Raw genomic sequence first — 9,991 nt, forward strand, 5'->3', positions numbered from 1 at the left:
CCTCCCTCTCTGTCTTTAAGAATAACTTGAAGACCCAGCTCTTCAGAGAGCACCTCCTCTCCTAACCTACAATTACTTAGCACTACTTAGCAGTATTTATTTATTGTTACACTTATGTTTCTGTTGCAATGTAGCTTGAATGTTATTCTCCCTTGTAAGTTGCTTTGGATAAAAGCGTCTGCTAAATGATTAAATGTAAATGTAAATGAATGGTACTTTCCAGAACCTGCAAGATAATTATTCCTTGAACTTTTTAGCGATTCACATTGATATCGATGGCATCTTTGATAGTCAATTGTAATAACAATTTTATCGTTTTCAACATTATGGTATATTCAGAATGCTTTTTATTGACAAAGATGGAAAGAAATGTCTCAGTGACTGTTAAAGGTCCATTCTGCCTTAATGTGAAGACATGTTAACGTGTGTGTTCTGTGTTCATTATGGCAGACCCTTAAGACACATTGTATGTAGAGACAAAATTAGACTAATTAATTCCATGCAACGTCATGTGTATTCACCCATTTAACTCTCCATTTAGGTTTTCTGCCACAACTTTGCAAAGTGTTTTACAAAATAAAGAAAATGGTCAGTAGATATTCAGTCCCTGACTTTAAAGTACTCCCTGTTTGCATGGGAAGGCCTATCGATTTCTAAAACTCATTGTAAAGGGTCCCATGCCTAGCATTAGCTGACAGCAGGATTTGGGCAGACTTTGAACCAGGTTGCTTGAGTAAGTCCCGACCAGAAAAGGGGGGTTGTGGGGTGTGGGGTGTGGATTGGGTTAAAAGGGCCTTAAGGAGCCGCCGAGCTCCGTCGAAGGCTCTGCCCGTCTAATTGAACCTGCACGGGGGCCCCGTCCCTGGGCTATCGCTGTTAATGGAATGGTAGGATGCAGGAAAAAATGCTTGGCCTGAATTTACATGTTAAAAAAATAAAAATAAAAGTGCCTGTGGCGTGTTCGGATAACAACACAACAGAGGAGGAGGAGGAGGAGGAAGAGGAGGAGGAAGAAGAGGCTGGGGCGGGGAGTCAGCAGCATCTTTAATAATAACCGCGGAAAAAAGTCAGAAAATGGCAACTCTGCCTATAGGTACCGGGGCTAATTAACAAAGTTTTGTCTGTGCGAGGAATCCGGGGCAAAGAGAGAATGCTTAGATTCAATATTCCCCAAAGAGCGTCTTCAAAGCCAAAAACCGGGGATGTTAAATGCATCAGAAATAATAATGCAAACGCCGCGGTGTCACTGCTGGCGCTTTCTGTCTCCCCGGCACCCCCCGCCCCCCCACCCCCCTCCAAACAGACACTGTGTGCTTTAATATGCCTCAATAGAAATGGGATAAACTCTCATAAAAGTGTGTATTGTTCATAATTAGGAAAATTGTTATCATCATAAACATCAATAATTTCCACTTAGGATTCAATTTCATATTTCAATCGAGGGAGAACACAGTCCCCCAATCCCCAATCCCCCAACCGCCCACTCTTTTTCTCACACTCACACTCACACACACACACACACACACACACACACACCCACACACACACACACACACACACACACACACACACACACACACACACACACACACACACAGACACACACACACACACACACACACAGACACACAGACACACAGACACACACACACACACACACACACACACACACACACCACAAACCAAAACACAGTCAGACATACAATAATTCAATACAAATGGTGACGTGGGGATAAATTATACACTGACAAATTATTATAAATTATTTCATGATAATTATTACATATTTTCCTCAATGCTGGTGGCATATTTTGGGCAAGATGGGACTTCTGCCTGATTCCCACTGTCCACAAGACCGGGGCCCCAGAGAGCCCCCATTACTAAGAAAATGTCTTTATACAAAATAAAAACTGTGTCGAACAGTGACGAACTAAAGTTTATGTGCGTGCTGTATTTAGAATACCAAGAAATCTCAGCTGGAAATACAGATTAATCATCACGATTACTAAACCTGTGGCCATTCATATAATCAATCAAAAATGATAATTGTTTTTTAAACATGATAGTTTTTGTAGTCTGTGCTAAGGCAGGGAGTGAAAGTTACGGCTTAAAACCTGTGTAATCTTCATGTTTTAACACACTAGCAGAGCATTAGGATCAACTCCCAGGAAAAAGAAGACTAATTATATTCCCACCACTTCAGTAATTACCAGATAATTTCCCCCGATCGCAGTGTTGGTGTGTAGAGTCGGGCCGGGGCGTAGCCGCTGACAGCAGCCTTTGCTCGGAGGCGGCCCTCACGCATCAGAGGCCGATCCGCCGTGACAATAAGCGGAGAATTACCATGGCAGCGCTCGGCGCTCGGAGCCCTTTAGGTTCCTCTCAGCAGCTTGTTTACAGTCAGGCTCGCTCAAGCTTTGACCCCAGCTCTTGTCAACCTTGAGCAGGTCTCCGACTTCGGGCCCTGTCCCTCTCGACGCCTCCGTCCATTCGTGGATCTTGGAGGGCCGAGGGGTCGGCGGCGTTCTTACACCACGGAGCCCCTCGCCCGGATCGTCGCTCTGCCAGCTCCACTTACCATCTCCCGTCCGGTGTTACCTCCGACCCTGATACATAGCGGCGCACTAGCAGACATGTTTCCCTCTCGAGAGGAAGATCACGCTTTGTGTTATCTTTCACTATCTGTGCCTTTCTCCAGCTTCCTCTCCCTTCCGAACTGTCTGCTCACATTGCATTACGGCTGCGTGCGATAAGACTCGGAGCCATTGCAGAGGATCAGCTTCTATTAGGGCGGCTATTATCATCCCAAATCAGTCGCATTTTAGCATTTAAGTGTCGAAAGTTCACACTGAATTTTCCAGCACCGTGCCTCGAGGTATGGAAGGCACATCAGGCATCCGCCGATAACATGTGCTCTCTCTTTTTTTTGCCCCATCCCAGCCCCCCACCTCTCTATCTCTCTCTCAAACACGCTGACTGTTTGTAAAATTTCAAGGGATTTCACAGGGCCAGGGTTGGGTGTGATGAAATGGCTGCTGAAGGAGCCTGGCACGAGCAATAAATGTTCACAGTGTTCAGCCAATGGTGCGTTGTGCAACAAATATTAAGCTAATCATCAGTCACTTTTGTCTTCTAGGCAATGGCAAAGCCCTGTTATAATCCTATTACCATTTTCCACTGAAAGCCCCCCCCCCACCGCCCACTGCCCACACGCCCTGCAAACATGCACATGTAAGCACTCACTCCCCCCCCCATCCCACCCCGGGCTGTTCATCTCTAATGAAAGAGAAGATAACGCACAGACAGTCTGGATCACACACCAAGACGCCTGCCCTACATAGTGGCTCTTCTTCCACCAAATACTTCACAGGACATCACTGACATTATTTAAAGTGATTGCATTTAGCGGCAGTGAATGTCGTGGAGGAGCACAATGACCCCCCCCCCCCCTTCCTCCCTGCAGGGCCCCCACACCACCACTCCCCACCCATCCATGCCCCCTTCTCTACCACCACCACCATCCTTTTTAACACACACACACACACACACACACACACACACACACACACACACGTTCACAACATGTTCAGTCATCCGTACCGCTAAAAGTAAATATATGAATCTGAAAACAAAAACAAAAATTAAAAAATGGCAGCTTATGTTTCAACCCGAGAGGAGACATGGTTGGTCTTGGAGCTTTCATTTCAATGAAGGACATGAGAGCGCACATGACTGATACGCTCAGCCTCAACTATCATACAAAAACAACACTCCAACACCAAGACTCTTTAATTATTATTATTTTTTTAACTTTAATTTCTAAATCATGCTTTAAATATATAGTGTATTGTTAACACAGACAGTACGCTCTGAAATATAAAACATCTAATGAGGAAATGTTTGCAAGCAATTATGAAGTTGAAGGCAATTAGGTAATTATTAAAAAGCAATCTCATATTTACATAGTCATATTTTAAGGATTACGAACCAATCAATTACATTTGTAGAACATAATGGGAATATCGGAATATCTGCACAACGTGGTGAAACTGTAATTTAATGAAATAGTGTCTGAAACATGCACACATGCACACACACACACACGCGCACACACACACGCACACACACACACACACACACACACACACACACACACACACACATACACCCAGCATCTAATTTAGATTTCTCACACAAGGACATGCAGAGCCTGGAGCCAGCGCTTAATTGCACGAGCTATCATTACACGGAAAATCAACAATTTTAAAAATACACCGAACACCTTTCATCTTCAGCCTCCTCTAATCGCACCAGTAAGAGCCGTCTGGAAGGGCACTTGATGTAGTCAAACTATCTAAACAGCGCCAGCGGGTGCCTCACAATCAGCACCGGTTGACGCAGATGCTTTTGGACGCGGGCTGAGCGTCGCGATGCCGCCGTCCTCTCCCATCCGTCAGCTCGGCGGTGGCCAATCAGACATGACCCACGTGACACGGTGGCCTGTGGTGAGCAGCACGAGAGAGGGGGGGGGGGGGGGCAGAATCAGATGCCATGGTGCCGTACTGCAGTGAACTCTCAATGTTTTTTCAATATCAAGGATTTGATAAGCGTCAGGCCGCGAATCCTTATTTGATAAGATTGTTCCCTCTGGCACCCAAATCTGGGAAAATTTTTATTGTTGGAATCCCAAATGACATCCCTGTCTATACTATAGTTCGGGTGGTGACAGTGAAACTAGTCAATATTGTAGATTCTCTAATGGGGAAGTTTAACTAGTTATAATTTTTTGCTGGGTCCCCAGCAAAAAGGACCCCCTGGGGTTCCCCAGACCCCATGTTGAGACCCACTGTCCTAGATCCTAGATGTTGGAAATTAAATAATGGTGAAATTTAACAATTAATCCTTTTTGTTGAGGACCGCTTGGAACCTCTTGAAGGACCCCCTGTGGGTCCCCGGAGCCCATGTTTTGAAACCATTGCCCGACTGCCACAATGAACTGAGACAAGAATGCCTGATTTTCTTTCTTTCTTTCTTTCTTTCTTTCTTTCTTTCTTTCTTTCTTTCTTTCTTTCCTCCCTTAGAGCTGTTTCTAACATGGGTGTTGCAGCTCGTTCCTGGTCTCTGTGGTTTTTGAGGATCCCCCGCCCCGCTCAACGGAAGCGCCGGCCCCTCGGCCCTCTGGGAAACGCTGTAATGAGGCTCCGTACGCCTGCGGTCTGTCACATTTCAATTGTAAACGCCGTGCAGACCCTGCACTTTGGGCCGGTGATGGTTGCATTATGGGCTGCGCTTCCAATCTGACAGTCTATCATCTTCGCGCTGTTCTGTTTCACATCGGGAACTCTCTCTCTTGTTTTACTCACGGCGTTGCGGAGTGTCTATGTACTTTAATGATCAGCAACGCATTTATTTTTCCATCGCCTTTTAGACGACACTGGGAGTGTATGTATGTGTTATTAACGTCTCTAACCAATAAACCCCATGGATTAATATTCTCATTCTGTTAATCCACGAGTAGTAAATATGAACGGAGCTGCTTCGTCCCCCCAGCAGCATAATACATCATCGCAAGAGACGTCCCCTCTCATGTAATCTGCAGCCATTACCCAAAAACAAGGTTATTGAAGGAACGACAAGTCGGGTGAGAGGTCGAGTCACAATTGATGCCGGGCTTCCAATTTGCGCGCCACCTATTAGCCTTAATATTGACAAATGCATAAGAGCGGTGTCAAGCGCTCAGGGGTGATCCGATTTTTTTTTTCCTCCTCCTGATACCGGGGTTTCCCCCCCCGAGTATGCCGCAGAAACATATTCTCTTCAAACAATCCCAATGACAGCCAAATAGCCTGCTTGTCGCTCGTAAAAAAAAACCTTGTAATGTCGCGTGTCGGGGGAGCGCCCTGCCGCCTCGCAGCAGACGACTCCCATGTGTACGCTGGGGGGGCAGAGGGAGAAAAATAATAATGTATCCCAAATCATTCTCCTTCCTCGCGAAAAATAAATCCGACGATAGAGACGGAGAGCATCCAAACAACCCCCCCCCCCCCCCCCCCCCCAGGATTTCTAACACTTCTTCCCATCTTTTTTCTCTCCTTCCCCGCGCCTTTTCTGATCTGGAAAGTCAACATTCATTAGAATAACCATTAAATTTGCGGGTTTTTTCCAAAAACAGCCCGACACCGACTAAGGCGTAGACTGGAGCGCCGTCTTTCGGGGGAAATGAAAAAAAAAAAAAAAGATTGGACATGATAGGTACACGAGCGGCAGGAGACAGGCCTTCCTGGCGCTACGCGTTGGCGTAGCGTTGCAACAACGGCCGCCTTTAATTCCGCTCATCAATCAGACGTTTCATTTCCTAATTAGAACAAAGGAGGGCGGAATGTTCGCCTTTCCTTGCTGGGATGGAAGTTAGACACTTCTGATGCGCCACAACGTCAAAGTCCAAATCCGCGTAGCAGCATTTACAATGACGTTTGCGTCTTTTTCCTCTCTGATTTAATCGTATTGATCCACGATGCTGCCGCTGCAATCCGGGTGGCGAACGCGAGGAACAGCATCCTGGTCGTTTGAATTCTATAATAAAGTCATTATTTAGCGGGCGGCGGACCGATTAAAGGGACGATTAGAGGGAAACGATAGAGATGGGGGTATCGTGATCTTGGCGGAGCGAGGTGGTTCACTGTGGGAGAGGCGGGGCGGCGAGGCCCCGCATTAAAAACCTATGGGGTTTGTTTTTTTTTCGGGCCGGTTGAGCACATGACAGGGCGACCGGGGAGAATACAGGAGGCGGCCATGTCTTAATGCCAGGGAAGTGGGAGCGCTAACGGGCCCTGATTAGCTCCGTTTATCTCTAATTAATTACCTTTACCTAATTAGACGCAGCAGTTCCGGCCTCGACGCGGAGTCAAGTATACCAGATTATTAGCGTGCTCATCGGGCCCTTATGAAGGGAAAAAAAAGAAAGAAAAAAGAGGGGGGAAAAGGGCCGATATTAATGTTCACGTGCAGAAGAATCCGCCGTTTTAATTGCACAGGTGTTGCCTCGTGGCAACACTTCATCATCCGCCGACTCCCCCACATTATTAGCCGGGTCTGGTGTGGAGGGTGCGTTCTGTGAACTGCGCCTTGGCAACAGCTCATTAGTTAGGCTTGTTATTGTATTATTTATTACATTTGGCCTTCCCCCATTACCCATATTGATTCATAGGCCCCATTTTTTTACTGCCTCTCCTCTGTGGCTGTCTATTATTTCATAGCTGGTTAATAAGCCTAATCTTGAAGGCTTTTTTCTTTTTTGCCGGGGTCTACCGGCAATAAAGCCGAGATGAGTTGAAGTAGTGTTCAATTAAACATCACCGGGAACATAAAGGAAAGACAATAAGACAATTGCGCATTTGTAGTCGCTAAGGATATCCAAATATATTTTCAAAGAGATTTACTCAGTAGAATACGTTGAGTATACTGACGCTTAAGATCTTTGCATCAATTGACCCCCCCCCCCCCACCCTTTTTTTTTCCAGAATGCCTAAATGAACATAAGAATTTGCCATTACAGAAATTTCTGTACATGTTTAGGTTATGCATATTTTGGCATTGATTTGAGAATTGTGTCAATAAGTTTAGACCCAGCTTTTAAAGAGAACCTACAGTATTATGCTCCTTACCAATACGTTGACATAGGTTTCTGGGGTCCCCAAAACATGTTTTTGAAGTTTTTTAATGGTTTATGCATTCTAGACCTTCTAACCATCTAAACCATCCTGTTCCAGGACAGGATGTTTCAGTGGGTGGCGCCACCCTGTAGAGGCCCCTAGTTCTGTGAGACAATGGGGTTTGAGCATGACTTCTGGCTTCCGTCTGTAAACCTCATCATTTCACCAAAATCTGTTTCTGAACAAATTTGAGGTGAGAAATAAGCAATCCAGTAGCTGAATCAGCACTCATATTTCAAGTTTTTTCCGAATTTTGTGGGGGACACCACACCGGGACACTGCACGCGGGACTTTTTGTTTCATGTAGACATCGGAAAAGGATATAAAATAAAATAAAATTATTACATCTCCAATAAAAACACAATTTATATTGGTTTTGTTTTGGGAAATGCACAGCGTATCGCACGTCGCAGCCTACAGTCAATGTACTGTATACTTTTTTTTGAAAGAAAGACAATTATTAATCACTAAATTTATAAAAAAAAAATAAAAAAAATATATATATACAATTATTATTGGTAATTATCAGAATTATTTTTAAAATACTTACGTTTCCTTCATCTGCAATTTCTTCACGTACGGTTGATATTAATTCCTCTTTCTTTTTAAAGATTTGTGCTGGTCTGTGAAGCCAACAGAGCAATTTCCAGTGACGTTTGTTATACTCCAGCCTTGGGTGGAGTTACTCAGATGAGGGCCGATTCTAATTGTACCCTACTCTGGTTGTTGCTTGGTTATGACAAAAGAATACATTAAAAAGGTAAAAATAAAATGAAATTGTTTATTGATTGGAAATTGTGACTACTTCGCCTTTTACCCTTAAGCACTCTTTTATAGCCTAAATTGGTCAATTCGAGGGATACAATTTGAATTGCACACAGAAATGAAGTTCTCAACCTGCATTCACTTGTCATACACATTTTGTATTTTTCACATTTCTGTCTATTGTTAGGATCAAGAATGGACAAAGTTTGGAAAGAAATCCGCTAGCAATTAGTTATAAAAAAAAATATGACGGTGTGCTTCACTTTTGACAAGCCATTTTGAGAAAATATCACCAACCAGAGATAGTAGAGGATGTAACAACAACCGAGTGTGAGACTAAAGATAAAAATAAGGTGCTTGATACATGAAGTTCATGACAGGCAGAGAGAGAAAGAGAGAGACAGAGAGAGAGAGAGGGAGAGAGTGGGGTGGGGGGGGGGGTGGAGAGAGAGAGAGGGAGAGAGAGAGGGAGAGATAGGTGGGGGGGGGGCCCTGGACCCGTGGTGGTAGCCGCTGAAGGTGAAACAGCTACGAGCATTTTAGGAGACGTGATGGTCATCACCCTCTCTCCCTCCACCTTCACCAGTTGTTGTTCTTCTCCTCATCCAATCCATCGTCTGCTTGTTCCAGGGGAGGAGGAGAAAAACAAAACAATTCTGACAGCTTGAGAAAGTTTGACATCCTGGCACTTATGGCCCGGCGGAGGTAAAGAAAAAAAAAAAACCTAGATAATGCAGTGAAGTGCGAGATAAAGATAGAGAGCCCGAGGGTGGGGGGGGCTCCGCTGGACATGCATATGGTCCCTTCCTGGTTCCTCCTCCACCTCCACCTCCTCCTCCTCCTCCGCCACTTACGGCCCCGCGCGGCCCCGTCTTCTTGCACCTCGGCCAATGAGGACGCCCAAGACAAGCTGTAACCAAGCATGCTAAAGGCCGCTGACCTGGAAATTTGGCTCAACCTAACAAACCCCGTCAGTAGTCTTACTGGAAGTATATACCCCCCCGACTCCCACACCCACACCCACCTCAAATCACTCAGCCCTACTGTGGGTGTTATTGTTGTCCCATACTGTTCATGTGGAAGGGCTGGGTTAAGATATGCAGATAGAAAACGACAGGGCTGAGTACGTTTCCCTTAGCTTACAATACGGATTGTCACGTTTTTTTCAGTTCTAGTCAAACAAAGTCAAAACGTGGCCCATTTCAAATCTGAAATCTCAGCCTTTCAATTCTGAGTTGCGCTGAACGATGAATTCTGCACAATTGTTTTCTCCGTTCTTTGTCCGTCGCTTACCCGTACGATATCACACAACGTGACAATTCCTTAACAAGGCAATTCAGCAGCGTTCAACGATGGCTCATCACGCGCTTCCTCACATGGCGCGTGAGGAGACTTCATCTCTCGGAGAGACGCGGACAGCGCTGTGTTTGTTCAATGAATCGTCAATGAAGCGAAATTAACGAGAATGATGTGACACTATCTGCCATCAGCCATTACAAATCAATGGGCTCCTC

The sequence above is a fragment of the Zeus faber genome, assembly GCF_960531495.2.
Source record: "Zeus faber genome assembly, chromosome: 1".
In the NCBI taxonomy this organism is placed as follows: domain Eukaryota; kingdom Metazoa; phylum Chordata; class Actinopteri; order Zeiformes; family Zeidae; genus Zeus; species Zeus faber.